This window comes from Pseudopodoces humilis, chromosome 1, assembly GCF_049639895.1.
Source record: "Pseudopodoces humilis isolate 2021_Gansu_Grassland_sample_001 chromosome 1, ASM4963989v1, whole genome shotgun sequence".
NCBI classification, from domain to species: Eukaryota; Metazoa; Chordata; class Aves; order Passeriformes; family Paridae; genus Pseudopodoces; species Pseudopodoces humilis.
The window spans coordinates 25805307-25824121 of NC_142200.1; positions in this window are offsets into that span (position 1 = coordinate 25805307).

An 18815-nucleotide genomic window follows, 5' to 3' on the forward strand; every position below is an offset into this window, starting at 1 on the left:
TTGATCCTAGACTTTAAAAGATGATGACTAAATTATAACACTTGCAAGTACAAATAGTGTAAGTGAAACGTATAAATTCATAGGTGCATAGGGCTCCTGACAGATGTGACTGCATCGACTGCCCTGAATCTCTCTTTATATATTTTCCTAGATATTTAGTGTAAGAAGTATTTAATCCAATTCAATGTATTAGGTATTTCTATGAAAACCAAGAAGCTGGACTAAGAAACAGAAATCAGTTGTTTGTAACCACATATAAATAGATTTTTCATTTCAGAGGGCAAACAAGCCAAAACAAAACATCCCCCTTTACTCGCAATTGAAGGAAATAAACTACTTTTATTTATAAATCTTTTGCCAAAAGAAACAAATCATTTCACTGCTATTTCCCCCCACAATTAAACAAATATAAGTAAAGTGAAACAGTCAACTCATTCAGATACAAAACACTATGTTTCTTTTCAGGTTTTCTGAGTAATTTAGAAAAAAATATAAGGCCGTATTCACAAAGCAGCCAGAAGAGGATGAAAAGAAATTTTACACTCCTTTTTTATCAACAGCTTAGGAGTAAGAGTACTCAAACTGAATTTTCGTACTCTAGTGTTTGAACTCTAGCTCTCACTTCTCAGGTGGCCCAACAGGTTAAAAACACATTGGGAAACCAAGGGAGAAAGTCTCCTTCATCTCCCATGTCTAATCTCTTCTGTCTTGTATAAATAATTGAATATTCATTATGTTTAGGAACAGAAGCTTCTTCTTTCCAAAAAGCATCAGCCTGGACTGATTCTCACTTTCTCAGTCTTTATCCCAGTGACTATTTAGGTATTTTATCTGAAAGACAAAACAGTCAGAAAGAACAAAATAGGAGAGTTATTGGTTACCATAACTTATATAAGAAATGGACAAACAATGGACAGATTTAAGAGTTAATAAAACCAAATTCAAGTCTTTATTATGCCAAAAAAAAATTGAAATCTATGTTTCAATTCAATCAAGCCCTATAGAGTTCAGTACTCCACATAAATCTATTCTTTATCTGAAGGTAATGACTGTATAAATTGCAATTTAAAACTGAGTTGTTTTAAAGTAAAGAATGCATTTACTTAGTGAAGTAATACTTTCATACTTAGTGTACTTAGTAATTAGTTAGTACTTAGGAGAAATGTGAGGAAATCCAAAGTTATCTAAGAATCCTGGATTCAGAATAACCTCATATCTCTAGCCCATAACATAAAATAAGAAGGGAAATAACAATATAATTAATCTATCAGACATATGGCAAAACATCTGATAGATTACCTATGGGAATTTCCAAGTGGGAGAACATAAGAGCAAGAATTGCTCCGTAAATAGTAAACTGACTGAAAAGCAGCTGGCAAGTGAAGGGAATAATCAAGCCAGGATAAACTACTGAAAGAGTTAGTCAAGGATTAGTCATGGTAGAGATCTTGTTTCACATTTACATTACATTTCATGCAGAAACTAAAAGTAAATTCTAGCTGATAAAATTTAGTAAAACAATATCAAACAAACCACAGCATAGCACAGAAGTGGGTAATATGGAATTGCATAACACTAAAGGTGGAACAAACATTATAGAAGGAACAAAAGTAAGTTCTGATCTCAACAGCTGGAGGAGACAAAACAATGTGGAGCAGCTGGGTGATTGTTGATAATAATGTGTCACATCCATCAATTAGCAAATGCAATTCTAAGATGTATGTGAAGAGAACCACAGAGTATCCAAAGCAATATGAAATAAGACAAAAAGATCTTGTCTTGTTTAATTTAGCAAAATGAACTGAGATGTGATAAGATTATTCTGCATAAATATATAGAGTAGTTAGGCAGAAACATGAAAGAAGAGGAAAAGGTATTTAAAATAAACAAATATGTTGACCTAATAAAAATACTTCTAGATTGGTAATAAATACATTTGGTTTGGAAATTAGAAGTTGAAATCATCAGAGCCACAATACTCTGCAACAACTTTCCAAAAGGAGTAGCAAGGGCAATAAACCAAACTAGTTTTAAGATGAAGCATGTTTCAGAAGTAAAAATGTTATATATAAACATCTGTTTCAACTAATGCTTGCCAAAACACAGACAAGTATCCAATAAAACCGTGCCTAGTAATCTTGCCAAATTGCCCAGTATGTTGCAGGAGAAAAGAGATTTTTAGGATCTGTGAATGAGATGACTCCTCTCTGACAACTGTTTTGTAACTGGGGACTTCAGAAGCTAGAGATGTTTATCTGCTTTTCAAAATTCAAGAGCATCCTGGTAGTCTTTAATAGTCAGTTGTGAGAATGAAGACCATAATTATTTGTTTTAAGCATCAGAACCTGAAAGTTACCCTCTTCTACTTTAACAGAAGCTGAGAGTTTCTGTTACGACGTGAGATAAGATTCCTCCCCTTGTCTGCCACTGTAAGTGTGATAGAAAAGGCTGCAGCAGTTTAGATTTGGCAACTGAAGGTAATCCCTACACAGAGCAATAGCATTTGGTCAAATTTTCTGTGCGTGACAGAAATGACATCAGTTGATAGGCCTACAACAGTTTGCAGGTAGTAAAAAAATACAAACATTGAGCAGAACTTTAAATGTTTTTCAGCAAAGCCCATTGCAGGGCTGATCGTGGTCCCAAGGGACAACAGGAACAAAACACTTACGGAATCAGGTCTGGATATTTTGGCAGTCTAGATCTCCTCTCAAGGAAAAGCAGCAGAATTTTGTTACCTTGAAATTAGGTCTTCACTGACATAAGACACTGATCAGACTTAGTTTTGTTATTATCTGAGATGACCTGGTTTTCCAGAGAACCGGACGAGGTGGCTTTGCCAATCATAAAGTCAACTTCTATACCAGCTTAATTCTGCAATGGAGACCATAGCATTCAGGAATGGTCCTAAGATGTGTTCGTACAGAGTGTTTCAGGAACAGCTCCAAAAGAGACAAAGAATTGTTGAGAAGTCCATCCAGCTTAACAATGTGCATCCAGAGCAACACCTTGTCCATTGCTCAAGTTTTAGATGAACTGGCAAGAACTGGACCACATTTCAAGTATGTTTCCCTATGGAATATGCACATCATTGTGAGAAGAGTGCCCAAATTAATTTGTTCTGCTTCAGGCATGAACATAGCTCATTTTTCTTGAATGCAAGCAGCACTGTCTTGCCCAGATATATCTCCATCCCTGCAAGTGTTCAAGGACACATTGGATGAGGCCCAGAACAACCTGATTGAGTGAAAGCTGTCCCTGCCCATGGCAGGGGGCTTGGAACTGGATGATGTTTGAATGTTTATGGTCCCTCTCAGCCCTAACCATCCCATGATTCTACGATTTTTTTGGCTTCTCATATTGTTATTTTAGATGGCAGCTTTCTAACCATTAATTTGGCTTTATTACCATAGGTGTAACACTATGTACTCATGACATTAAAGAACATGCCCCAAAGTATGTTGTCTGAAGTTAAAAGCTAATGATATATTCAAACATAATCTCTTGAACCATTGCCTACCATGGTCTTTCTTTTCCTGCCATAGAAAGACATTGTTAAGCTTGTTCATATTGAGGGAATTTATGACTTTCCAACACCATGTTTTTACTCATTTACATTCATTGGGGTTGCCAAAAATGAGGGCTAATTTTACATGACAAATTCAATGAAGGCTAACTACTTGTACAATTTATGTGCAAGTCCTCAATATAATACCTCATTAAAGAATTGTTTGCAAATGATGTTTATAATAAGACATATTAAATATGAGACTAACTAAAACAGGTTAGAAGCAATTGGATCATAGTAATCAAAAATTAGTGCTTAAAATTTTGTCCCTTATATCAAAGGTGAACTAAAGGCTCAGTTTGATGATTTTTTGTGATTAGTGAATTTCAGTGCCTTAAGCAGACTTGTTTTAGCTCTCATATACAAGTAGGAGTGCTCATATGGTCAGCTGCTGCATTTCAGCTGTCTAGTAACTTGAAAAAAAATAATCATGGACACTTTTTTGGTCTCTGCCTACAGTAAAAACACATTTTCAGAAAAAAATGAAGATGACAAAAAAATGAAGCAATAATCAACAATCTATGCAAATGTCACATCAGAAACAGACTCCCAGTGTACTTCGCTATGAATTCTTATTTTTTAATTCAAACCAAGGAAAACAGTGATTTAAAACGTCCAGGTGAAACAATAAGGTTTCTAATAGCAAAATAAAATAACTACACTGTATAAAGTCTAGTGCATGGAATCTCTGTTGTCAAAAGCAAACTTTTATTTCAACGTCCAATTCTAAATAATTATAGAAGATTCAACTAAGAAGAGAAATATTCAACCAATTCTGTAAAGATTCAACTCCAGAGAGCATGTAAAGTATCATAATTTACAAAAAGATGTAGATAACAAGCAAGAAATAGAATATAAAAATCAAGTAACACCTAATGTAAGATCAGCAGCCATAATATACTAATTACTCACCTATCAAAAACTCAGCACATTTAAGAGGGAAAGAAAAGTGTCTACATTCAAGAGAGCTTGATCAGCATCTTAGCATTTGGTGGTTTACCACTGGGCAGCAGCCAGATTCCCACCCAGCAGCTCTTTCACTCCCCCTCCTGAACTGGAAGATGGAAATAAGATGGAAAAGACTGGTCAGAGATGAAGACAGTGAGATCACATACCCATTACCTTCATGGGAAAAACAAGGTTAAGTGAATTCCTTCATTCCCAGTTCCTCTACCCACTGCCCTTCATCCTGAGTAGCAAAAGAGGACGGTGAATGGGGTTTTCAGACAGTCTGTAAAAGTTCCTTCTCTGTCACTCCTTTCTTCTCACACTTTTCCTCTGTGCCAGTGTGGGTCTGGTGTGTGTCATCCACAGGCCATCGCTTCCTAAGGTAGCATCCACTTGCTCTTGCACAATCTGCTCCATAAACTGCAGGGAATTACCTATTTCCCTGTGGCTGGCTTCAGGGGCTGCAGGGGAACCTGATCCAGCACAGGAGCACCTCATCCTCTTCCTTCCTCTCTGACCCCAATGCCTGCAGGGCACAATTACATTGAAAGAAAGTGTATCTATATATTGCTACGATAAAACACAAAATGAAGTCCAAGAATCATTCCTTTTTCAGGATCTTTTTTATTAACTATGTAATGTGCAACAGTACACTAGAGAAAAGGGTGAGCCCAGTAGGACTTGAAATTTGAAATCTGAACAGGTTTAAATTCTGATCAAGCCTATTAGGCTGATGAATCTGCCAGATGGTCTAGAAGACGGTAACGTACACTTAGAAGAACCTTCATGTGTGAAATGTTAATTTTATATAAAACAGCCCAATATGTATTTGTCTTGCATCAGTTAATCTAATTAGTATGGAGAAAAAAAATTGTATTATAGAAATCATTATCAGTACAATGGTAAATAAAAGTCAATACTCTAAAAATTGCAGTAATATTCAAGTATTCTTCTTTTTCTGTGAATTAACAAGAAAAAAATTGTTAGATCATTTATCATCTTTTCATAGGAAACCATCATTTGTGTCTGATGACGAGAACATGAAATTAGGGATATGAAGAGTATCATGAATCATAAAATAAATTGAGGTTGTTTTCTACAGTGGAGAGAAACACAGAAAGGCTAATTTTGTATTATCTTCACTTCTATATTCACTTACTTTCTGTAACTGAAATTAACCATATGTTAGACACTATTTACATTCTTTTAATTCAGATGTAGATGAAAACCTCAATGGAGTGAGGAACATCAGAGCACAGTATGCCTTATTCCATGTCACATGAGATGGTGTGTGTGTGATATCAGTCAGTATTGAGACAGAGGAAAGAGAGAGTGCTCCCTCTACTCTTAGTTTTTCTTTCCAGTAAATCTTCTGAAAATATTCAAAGTAAAGCCTCAGTGTCCCACAGATTTTGGGTAAAACTTCAGCAGAGTGACAGGTGAATGTCACGTATCACGGAGAAAGTCCACGTAGAACTATTTGATGAGAAAAGCTTTCAAGGTTTAACCATTAATTATTAGGCCTAACCACCTTTAAGAAAACTGGCCTATTAGTCTTCATCCACTGCTGCTTTGAGATCTCTTTCTAGGACTCCAAACAAATCTGAAATTTCCTACATTGAAAAGAAGACACACTGTGTAATAAAACTCAGAAAAATACAAATCCAGGACTACTTATATTAAAGATAGGAAGAATGTAAAGGAAGACTTGTCTTTTTTTGTCTTTTCCCCTTGTCTTCCATAACCTTGAGAAGAGGAAGGACTAGGTTAAACTGTTTGATTAAAGTCAGCTATGTGAAGTGAGAAAAATCATCTCTTTCAGGCTTCTCCCACCTGTATGAATGAATGGGCATGTCAAGAATGAAAGCCTCACTGCACACGTAGAGTGTCATCAGCATCAGTATCCTCATTTTGACAGCTGTTGCAGTGGCAGCTGCAAATGTTTCTGTTCCACAAGAAAATAGGTCATGAATTTCTGGTTTAGTGCCTGAGAATATTCAAATGTTAATTTACTTCCAAATTTTGAGCTATAAGTATGAGAAATCCATTAATCTTATAAATCTTATTATTTTTCTTGGAAATTTAATTTCATGTGTTCAAAAAAGGGCACCAACGATGCATTAAATCTTGATAGTTTTACTTTTAATTCAGATTTTTATATATTTTCTTATTTGACTTTAAACATTACTTTTCTTGATGATAAGTCCTATGAATATTATTATAATAGCAGCACAAATGACTTTTCTCAAAGATGTGATTGTGCCTTCTGAATACTGCAGGATATTGATACAGTATTTTTTATTTTTTTTTGGAGGGGGACAAATTCACTTCTTTTGCACTGTGTAGCAGTATGTGGATCCACCTCTGATGTAATGAAACCAGAGGACAGAAATCAACATTAAAAATCATACCTTCTGTTAAGAAACATACCTTGTCTGACTGTCAGGTCATACAAGTGCAACAAAGTACAATTTTTAGAAATGCTAAATTTTATTAGACAAAGTTTCATATTGCAGTTCTGTATCCCATCTTGATTCATTGAAAAATTCCCCCATGTGCTGATCCACACCTTATATGTGAGAATGGAACCGAAAAGCAAGAGTTTAAAAGAAAAGATTACCTGCATACGAGACAGCGGGGCATATGGGGAAGTGCTCTGAGGCACTACCCCCAAGCAGAGTACTATTCCCACTCTGCAATTAGTGTTATTGAATCTGACCTGACTGCATAGAGCACTATAAAATTTAAATTCCACATCTAAATTACAGAGCAGTAGTGGCCTACAGGCTTAGTTTGAAATTAAATTTACCAACTGTCAGCTTTGCTTAGCAAGTAGTGCCTCCTAAAAGCTGGCTCTGGATAATCTATACTGAACAATCCAGTAAGAAGAAGGAAAAGGGAGATTTTATGGCTTATATTTCAGAATACCCTCTTGTATACATACACATCTAGAATACACAGGAACCACAGAATTCCATCTGACCATGCTGTCTCATGAGCCATATACCTTGTACTATTTGTTTGTAACAAGGCTGCATGACTCAGTAAAGAGCCCTAGAGTGTTTCCTAAAAAGTGAAAGACAATCAGGACATTAAGATAGTCAGGCATTCTTATAGTAAGTATTTTAAGTTTTTCAAAATATTTTAAAATGTGTTTTGATTCCCTACAGAAATTTTTCTTTCTTTTTTTTCACCCTATTATTTTGGTCCAAAACTGAACCACTTATTCACAGAAATGATGAGATTTTGTTAGCTGCTATAATGGCCCCTAAAACATATCACGTTTCAGAAGGAGCCTGTTCCTCCTACCCACCTTTATCATTCATACCTAGATGTTTCCAGATGAGCTTACAGTTTGGAGCAATTCAGCAGTCACAGAGTGCCTCTAGCTCAGACAGGCTCTTCAATTACTGTGTGTTTGTGTGGCATTTCTAGGATCCATAAGGAGATCTTATTATCCCAGTGTGAAGTAAACAGCATCCAGCTTCTGCACCCAGCTCACCCTCCCAGCTCCGTGTTTCATCCAGCTACAGAAATGTGCCCCTTTTTTTGGAGATGTCTTTTTTTTGGAGATGTTGTTTTTGGGTTTTGTTTTTTTTTTTTCCCTGTTGGTAGGATTCCTTTTGTTGCCATTTTCACTGCTGTCTTCTCAGGCCTTACTTGTTTTATGAGAGGTGATGTGGGTGCCATATGCTATGGCTATTCATATGGGCCATGCTTCTCTTGCAAAGAGCAAAGTTCTAGCAAATTCCAGACCCAGAATTTCAAATACTGGAAACAGATAAGAACATATCTTTCATGCAAAAGGATGATGAGCCTTACTATATCAAGTCCTCAGCTTCTGCTCGGTCTGTAGCACATCTTTCATAAAATTATACAGTCCTGATACGAACAGGCCAGCTCTTGTATATTATGCAATTCACTAAGTCTCTGCAAAAATTGCTCCAATTTACTTATCTTTGTAACCTGTTTAATTTTGACCCCATATTTTAGATTTAATTTTCAATATTTGAATCAAGTCTTCCCTGAATTATGATTTTGTGACAGGTTAAGGTAATATTTTCAGTCACAAATCTGTTTTTTCATGCAAGTACTTAATTGGTCAAGTGGTTTGATATTTGAATAAACTCACTAGTTTAAAATTCCTAACACCTGATATAAGGCATGTAAGGTCAGAATGTAGGAGTGTTTGCACTGGCTGACCAAGCAAACAGGTTACACTGGTTGTTAGAATTTTTAGGGGGTTTTTAGGGATGTGGGAGTGGGGGAGACTCCTTATAATCTATTGACAATCTCTTGAAACTCCTGGTTCCCCGAATGACAAGAAAAATGTGAATCATCAATAATTTTTATAATTGCACAGGATTTTAGGTATTTCTGTGACTATTCTTTTGCTTGTTCAGTCAAGGACTGGTATCCCAGCTGGCATCTGATATGTCTGGGGTTCCCAAATAATTGTAACTATTTCTATTTACCAGAATACACTCTTTCATTTAATGTTCAATGCTCTTTACAACAGACACATTGGCTTCCACTCAGGGCTTATAAAACATATAAACTCACTGTAATGCAAAATACAGTCTGGTTTTTGTTACTGATTTATGTCCTGCCTTGTTAATTATTCCTTCAATATCTGGTATCTTTAAGTTGAAACAAGAAAATATTTTCTTTTTTTCCTTTTGGTAGACAATAAGTGTCTGGATAAACTCATCTGGAAATTTCTGGTAAAAGGAGTAAAAAAAAACCTCTACAAGAAAACTGCTGATTTTCCAAAATTTTATTGAATTTATCCTTTTCCCCAACAGTATTGCCACAGGTGCTTTGACTTCTCAGTAAATATTATGTAATCCAGAATTAATAAATCCTACAATGTTCTTATTTCACCTAGTTTTACTTACTTTGTAACTAGAAAAGCAAAACACACAAAAGCATATTGTAAGAAGTTTTCTGAAATAAAAGAAATTATAGAAGAAACTTATAATGCATTATGAAAATACATTTCATTTATACACTTCACTTAAATCATTAATTCACTGTTAAGCCTTTTTCAGCTACACTGCCTACTGTCAGGAAGCTACAGTATCTATGGGGATACTAAAATAAAGTTATAACAATAGTAAACAGTGATATCAACCAACTACTGTGAAATTATGATGTGTTTAAGTGTAAACCTTTTTTTGAGAAAAGTAAAGGGATGTTCCTAACAGAAAAAAAATACAAAAAAAGTAACATTTTCAACAGTACTGAGAATTTTTCTCTTGGAGGTAGGAACATTTTATTAACAATACACAAATCTTGAATTCTAAAGCTTTCCAAATTCTTTTCCTGCTTCCCACCACAACTCTTAATGTCCACAGTGACAAAGACTGTTAAACCCATTGTAATCCACAAACAAGCCTCTACCCTGGCATAAGGTTGTTTGACTCATTCCAGGTTAATTTAAACCTGTGACATAAAAAGACCTGCTCCAATACTTTTAATACATTTTAGGTTCCCTTTTTATGAGCATTGTTTATAAGTATTTGCCTGTCAATATAATTCTGATTCATTCCATCACATTTTTATGTCATTGGAAAAGTAGTCATTGCATAATTCTGCTGGAATTACTTGCAACTCTCTACTTTTTTACTCATTTTACTGATTAAACAAGGCTATCACTACTACTACTACTAATTTTTATTAGATCACTACTTATAAAACTCATTGAACAGACATAAAAAAACTGGGAATATATTATATCATTACAATCTCTCTAATTCAAACTCTAAAGTTGTGAAAATAAATGATGTTCTAATGAACCTATGCTAAGCTACAGTAGCTGTACCCTAAATTTCACAATATTTTTTTTTTCCCATTGAAGGAAGAAATAAAACCTGACAAAATTATTTGGCACAGATCAAAATGAATTGCTGGTCTAGTTTTGCTATACAGTGAGGTAAAGCAGCCATCAAACCAGTTTAAAGAACCACCTAACCTAGGTTTAGTACACTTTCTCTACAGCAAAAACAGTTTTGTCTTTTTGGCTACTACAAAACAAGAAAATAAGAAAAAATAATAAACATTTAAGTCCTCAAGTTTCAGAGGATAACAATGTTTTGGATGACACTTTTTCTAAAATGTCTTGGAAGAGTAAGAGAGAAAAAAGACAAAATTGTAATTGCTTTTCACAGAATGAAAGCCTTTAGCTTACCACTATTTTTGTTCTTCTAAAATGAGGGAGAGTTTATCATTGTCTTTAATGGGAGAAGAGATGAGAAAAGGCTTAGAAAGTCTGAAAACTCAACCTATAATCTTGTTTGATGGTCTAAATTACATTCTAACAGATGGTACAGAGAGAAAATATTCAGGCTGAAGTAAATGTGATGATGCCAATAAAGAGGAATAATTTTGAGAATCAATAGAGGAAACCCTCTGAAGGACCAGGGAAACCATGAAGTTTGGGATACAAATGGCTGGGAAGGATATAAAACTTATGAAAAAAAACCATTCAAGAATATACAATCTGTCAGAAAAAAAAACAAAAAAAAATGTTAAAGAATAAAATACAACATGTTTGTGAAAATTATATGCAAATTAAAGCAAAAGTTGATAGGATGGAGACCTAAAGAGAGTACTTTAAGCCTTCATTTCATAAATCTTGAGTGAATAAGCTAACAAACACTCTGAAGTAAAGTAGAAAATAACATTGAATGCCACAGTCAGAATTAATTTTTTTAGAGAAAGACAATTACATTTTGATCTCTTGCTGAGGAGGTGTCTCAAACCAAAACCAGAATTTTCTAAACAAGTATAATTTGTCTCATCTAAAGTAGTAGTGTAGCTACTTTATGCTCATTGTTTCAGCTCTTCTTATAGTCAATATCTAGGAGTGAGCTCTGTGAAGAAGTCATTCATTCATTCATTCATTCATCTCATCCATAACTAAGTAGCTTTTCTTGGACTAAGGATGTTCTTGACTCTGCCCCCCAGTCTGATGCCTCTGAGCAATAAAGATGGTCTTGACAACAGCAACAATTCAAAATAGACTTTGATTAAGTGAAGGGTAGGTGAGATGAGCCTAATTCCTTTCCAAATTTTTACTTTCATGAAATTTAGATCAGATCTCCAGATATGACATTTTAGAAATCAGACTAGTAGACAACTAAAAAGAGGGAATAGAAATTCATGGTCAGAGCTAAAATTCAAAACCACATTTTAAATTGCTCTGGTTGTGAAGCAGGTACTAGATCTGTTATTTTTAATCTGTGATATGTAAGAATTCCCAGTTTAACTTGTCTTTTGTTTTGTCCAATTAAAAACAAACCTGAGTTTAATGTCAAATGAAGATTTCAAGAACAAAAAGTAACTAGTTATCCCAGATATAAAGTAAAAAATAAAAAAAGAAAATAGAAAAAGAACATTTTATTTTCCTTATTGGTCTACAGAACTTTTTCCAGCACTTCCATGAAAATCTATCTCATCAACAAATGATCATTTCTCTTTGTTGTATTTGCAGGTGGCTTATCTTCTAGGTGATCAAAAAATAAAAATAATAAAATTTATATCTCCTTACGGTTAATTTTACATACCTCTATACCTTTATTTGCCTGGATGTTTATGCAGTTATAATAAAGGAGTTTTCACTGACTTTTGAAGAATATCTTAAGACAATAATAGACTACATGTATTTAACACATTATTCACATTAAATATCTGAAATTTATAGCTATCCTCGATTCATTAAAAAATTAGTTTAAGCCACACAAAAATGGTGCAAAATGTCTTCTGCCTGCTTATATTATAGATTTTCCCATACTACAGATTTTTTTTTCATCCAACTTAGTGTGTAGCTCTAGAGTTTTGGAAGGAATGAGCAGCATCAAGAACAGTGACCAAGGGATTTGCTATTTTAAATACACTAAAAAATTACTGCAAAGAAGACAATATGGGAAATGAGGTATGTATAAATATTACTATGCATTTCTTACATATCCTGTATATTTTAACACATTATGCCTGATAAAATACCTCCAAAAATAATTTACTTCAAAATATATAACATCAAAAATGTAAGAGCTGGTCATAAGACAAATCACAGAATCACTGAATATACTGGAAGGGACCCATTAGGATCATCCAGCACAACTCGTGGTCCTGCACACGACAGGCCAAGAATCACACAAGGGATTCCAGAGTGTTGTCCAAATACTTAAAAAATATTTTTACCAGAGTGTTTCCTAGGACACTTCATATAATTTACCTTCCTTTCAAGTTTACATGGATAAAAAGCTGTGTAACTCAGCTTTGTGAGTTATATATATGTATTTATGGACATGCACACATGCCACAAATATCAGAAAATCTTTATTAGTTCCCAAAGCTTTACATAAATGTTCTGCTAATATATAAGCCAGCTATATTCTGCCCATGTGGCTATGACTAAGCTTGACTCATGACAATGACAAATATTTCCATAAAAACTGACACAGTCTGAAATGGGAAAATGATAAAACGATGAAAAAAGTTTATCCAATCCAGCAACTTGACAAAATAAACAACAACGTGACAGAATGTTCATTTGCTTCAAATAATTCACCGAGTCCTGATTTGGCAGCTGCTGTCAACCTAGCAGAAATGGCACACAAACATTCCCAAGCTTCTTTATCAGTGAGATTTAAGCAGTCAGAGTAGGATTTTTTCACTGTTGTCTGGACATTAGTTGGTGTTTCTCACATCGCATTATATTCTGGGGCAAAATAGGTTGGATGTTGAAATTCAAACAATGAAGCACACTGACTCGTCCTTTTCAAATATTTTAGACCTTCCAGAAGGTTTCTAGAACAAAGCAAAACAAAACCAGTAAACATAACCTGAATTAGTATGTGGTTTGGAGGATGAAATAAACATCAGGATAAGACCTAAACACAGAAAGTTTTCTATGCTTACAGCATAGACCTTTCAAGGTCTCAGCCAAAGTCAAAGAGATTTCCCAGAGCCCGGTCTCGATGCCTCACTCTGAGATCCCAGTGCCATGTTCCTCCAGATGAGACTCGAGTCTAGGAGTGCAGTGCAATATCTTCTCATACCATGTTGTCTTTGCTTCCTTCACTCTCAAGAAGAGACAAGAGGATGACACACATCCAGAGAAAATCAGGTCCAGTCAAGACCACAGATCCATCCTGCACCACTGGTTCAGGTACAGCCATAAGGACCCTTCTGCTCCCTGTCAGTTTTCCAAGCAGAGCAAGACCTCATTCATTTGGAATGCAGTGACCTCTGAGCAGTTGTATGCATTGGGAAAGCAAGCAGATGACTGGTGAGCCTCTCAGAACTTCTTATTTGTAGTTATGAATGTGTTGAGACGCTTCTGAAGAGTCGTTGTTGTCCTTCCATCTGGAGGAAAAGGTGGCTGTATTAACAAGTTCTCATTTTGGAAAATGAGGCACCATGGCAATTGAATTTATTTTATACTTAGATATTTTCAGTGAAAATATTTCTCACAAAGTAAAGGCTGTCTGACATTTCCTCCAGTAATCCTTTCTAAGCCTGTCTAAATATCAAGATCTGGTATCTGTTCAGGGAAAATTTTGTGGACATGAGAAGGGGGAGTCAAAGCATTTCAGACTGAATGAAATTACAATTACTGAACAAAACTCTTCAATATCATGTATTTCAATGCCATTTTTTGCAAACATCTAGCACAGAATTAGCTGCATCTAGGAAGCTGAAATCTGGCAGAGACAAGCTACTTTGTAGGGGTGCTTTTCATCATGCTAGTAAAGAAGGTCTGATTTAGTCATAAAAACGGTCTAAATAGCAACTGGCGTATGCAAAATAGATTTAAAACTGGAATTCTTTATAATAGCTTCTCTTGGATATCAAAGTGAAGATTTGTCCCAATAAATGTCAAATACAGCGGGAGCTTATACGTGAGAAGTGTCAGACTGACTGTTGCATGAAACCATGTACAGAAAGTGTCTGCTAAATCTGCCACATTCCATTTAATAATCTGGACTGCAGTCTTGTATATAAATAACAGAAGATAACATTGATTAATATTTTAAGATCTTAAAATATGCTATGGTAAAATAGCAGTTCTTTCAAATAATATATCTTTCAACTAATATAGTAATCTCTAGCAGATGAGATTTCCTGAAGATTTCCTGAAGTGTAACTACTGACTCTGGTGTGGACACTGACAGCACCTGGTATGTCCCCAGATCCTTTCTTCTCACCATTTACAGATGTGCATTTGTTGCCATTGCCCAGTGAGCAACACATATGTTGCCTGAGAACTTTGAGAGGAAATCGGAAGCTGATTTCAACGACAAATGTAATTTATCATTTAATCACAGAAAGATTGAGATTGGAAGAGGCCTCTGGAGGTTATCTTGTCCACCCCATCTGCTGACTCAGGATCATTTAGAGCAGAGTGCCCAGAACATTGTTTAGACAGTTTTTGAGAATCTGCAAGGATGAAAACTGTACAATATGTATCTGTGCTCAGTCCCCCTCACAGAAAAAAAAAAAAAAAAAGACATTAAATTCATTTAATATACTTTTATTTTGAAAGGGAGGGAAGTTTACTTCTTTATGGTGAAGTGTTTTACCTCTGTGAGGGTTAGAGGATTGGTTGCTTTTGGAAAGAGATCAAGGACAATCTCTAGTTTCAGAGACTGACTCAACAGACAGCACTTTAAAATAGCAATTTAACAATTGTTTCTGGAATTTCTTGGAAATTTATTTTAGTGGTAAAATGTACTCAGTTTTCATACACATATAATGAATACAGGGTTTCAGTTATAGTTTAGCCTAAATTTAATGTATCATTATTTTACCTCCACTGATAATTATATAATACTAAATTGTATTAACATATGCAGCCTGTCATTGGTATTAGATCCCAGGTAAAAATCTCTGAGGAACCTATAAAGAATTTCGAGTTTCTCACCATGATCTATCTGTATTCTGCTCTTCTGACAGGTGCTCCCAGCTCATACTTGCCAAAACACAGTTCTTGTGCCATATAATAATACTCAGCCTAAATCTGTACACAAGTGAGATGCTCAACCATTACAGAGACATTAACCATTAAAATACCTACATTAGAATTTCATGGGAATTTCCTTTATCACCCATGCTTATTGACAAAGAAATGTAATAAAGACATGGTCTCCTGCTGACCTTATTATGTCAAATAATAATAACAACACACTTTTTAGATCTGCATTGTAACACTTACGTCATCTTCATAAAAGGATGACATGATATAAATTTTCTCATGAAATGTATATAACCCAGACACATTTCATTATTCACAGCACCACATCAACTGAAATCCTGTCATGAAATTCCCACGTATTTCAGTGAACTTATGTCCACACTCTTAGCGAATTGCTGCGTGATGGACTCTTAAAAGCTTTAGTTGTATCTAACCTACTTAGTTACCTGCCCATGTTCTGTGATACCAAACACATCACAATAATGCCTAGCCAATAAATATTAGGTTAATTTTTACCATTGAAAGGTTTTGAGAATGTAATTTGTTATCTAGTTGGTACTGAAATTACACTTTGAAATATTGGTATCAATTAAGTATAGAGATAGACACAGACAGGTCTTAGAATGGAATAAAAAGTTCTTGCTCTGTGCCATGTTTGTAAGACAGTAAATGTTAGTTTTGGGATACGTAATTTCTAATAACTTACTTCACAGATTTCTACTACCTAGGTGACAGTCTTATCTTCAAAGCTAATTTAATACCCATAGACGTATAAAGTAATCATGTGTGAAACACAAACTGCAGTGTATTTTATTCAAGCTGTCAACAAGTATCATTGTGTATAAGAAGCTAATGCTGCTTTTCAGGATTGCAATCAAAGATCAGCATAGCACAGAGCCCAAAAATGTTAGGTCTTTTTCTTGGGGAAATACAGGGGATTTCTTTCTAAAAGGGCTCTGAGCTAAAATAATTGAAACACAGGAAGGCAGAAGGAAAAAGCAGACACAACAAATTATGTGATGACTGGCAACAGTGTTTTAATTCACAATTCTAATAGGGTGAAGGGTACTTAGAGCTAGCTGAAGACAGACTGAAAGAAAAGGAAAAAAGAAAGGAGAATTATAACAATGAAAAGCGGTAAAAGGACAAATGTGGAAAATAAATTCTGAATGGCATTGAATATTAAAACAATCAGACAAATAAGAGTAAATGACAAGTCTAGTCAAAACTATACAGGGCATTGACTGAATAAAAGTCCAATCTTTGCTTGAGTCTGCAGATAACACTAATAAAGTTCCTTAGTGATCTCAGCTGCCATCAAGATCAGTGATAATACCCTATTTTGGTATATTAAGACCACCATATTAAGGAAAATCTTCAAGATTCATCTTTATTTAGCAGTTTTTCAATTATTAAATGATTGTGCTTTCATTTAGTTTAAAGTTGTCATGAATTCAAATATAATAGAGTATTGAAAAATTAAATTAAGATGCCCACAGCTTCATTGTACTACATGGCACATTTTTATTGATAGTAATGGCCTTTCACAGATGAACAATCAGAAATTTAACAGGTAAGCATTACATGAGAGATTGTCTTAATTATCTTTTTTTTTCTCTCCAGAGCACATAACAGAATATTTTTGTTCTTTTGTACAACCAAATATGTAATTAAGGTTGAAACAGATTAAGTTATCAGTTGTGAAAAATTTATCAATGCATTGTCACATGCTTGAATTCTACATGCTATGTAAGGAATAATCCTTTACTTGAATAAGCAGAATGTATTTTTATTTTTATTGTTGTTGTTATTATTGTTATTTTTATTACTATTTTTGTTCTTAAAATACAAGAAACAAAATATTAACTGAACAAACAGAAATGTTTGAAATGCTACAAGTTGAAACACATACACATATTTGTCAGAAGGAAAAAATGTGTTACATAGGATACCTATAACTTCTCAGAGCTGCTGAACTGAGGCTGGCAGAAGTTCCCAGACAGAAGGTTTAGAACAGGATTCAGTTTGCACTTAGACAAACAGCATCCTTTAGATCCCATGGTAGAAGTGAATACTGGAGTGTAGAACACCCTGTACCCTGATGCTGGTATTTTCAAGGATTACTCTGTATTCATTGCAGCACAAACAGCTCTTCCTCTTAAATGATTCTCTTAGCTGAGAAAGATTAGAAGCATGCACCCTCTTCCACAAAAAATATCTTGTTGTTTTTGTAGAATGTTTTAAAAGATTATTTCCTTTAAATTGCCTCATTATTTATTTATATATACACTGCTAGTAGTAAAAGTTTATCCCTTTTTTATCAAACCAAATAATTGTTTCAAGCCTCCCCAAGCTCTTTGGATTCAATCACTGGTTTCAAATAGTCTGTAAATATTTTCTTCAACTTCTAATCTTATTCTCTGCCAGAAGTTTTAGAATAGTACTATTAAAGAACATATACAGAGGCAGGAGAGAACAGTTGCTTTCTCATATTGAAATTGGTTCTGAAAGTTTTCAGTCAAAGTATTTATATAAGATGTGTTATGCTGGGAATTTTTTCAAATTCCTGTAAATTGCTATATACCAAGTGCTAAGGAGTTTCCAAAATGCTGCTTCAGCTGCACCTTCTGCGTAGCTGCCAGATAAAAACTCAAGCCTCTGTGGTTCTTTGTTCCCACAGATGTTGATGAATGAGAGCTTTTCTGCAAGGAGACTGATGGGGTGCTGCTGGGAATACAGGAAAGAGTCTGGGAGGGAAAAATGTTACCTGTCTATTATTTCTTTTTATAGGCCATTTAAATAAATTGGAACACTAATAAATGTGTACAATAAACAGCCACCAAAAAGTATGCTGAAGCAAAATATTTTTTAAAATATGATTTTATTCAGCTTCTATTTTCTTAGGAGAGCACTAAAGCCTTGCAGAATAGATTTTATTTTGATTCGTGAGAAACTGAATTAAGCAATGGGTCTATTTCATTAAATTGGCCTGGTTTTACTACATTTTTTATTTTTATATACTGAAACAGATATTACTAGTTTGATTCCTCAAAAATGTATTCCATCCTTATATGTATCATTTCGTGACTTAGTCAATTTCAGTATGCTATATACAGAATAAGCTTAATCTGTCTAGTGATTTTAAGTTCCTTATTTTCAAATACTCATCAAAAATGTGCACCATTTTCAATGTATTCAACCTTTGTTCTCCCTAGTGTTCCTTTAAGTCTCAACTAATGACTAGAACTATTTTATGTGGCGCTAACAAAAAATTACAAGGGAAATTAAAATAATATTCAAGTAATAAATATGTAAATA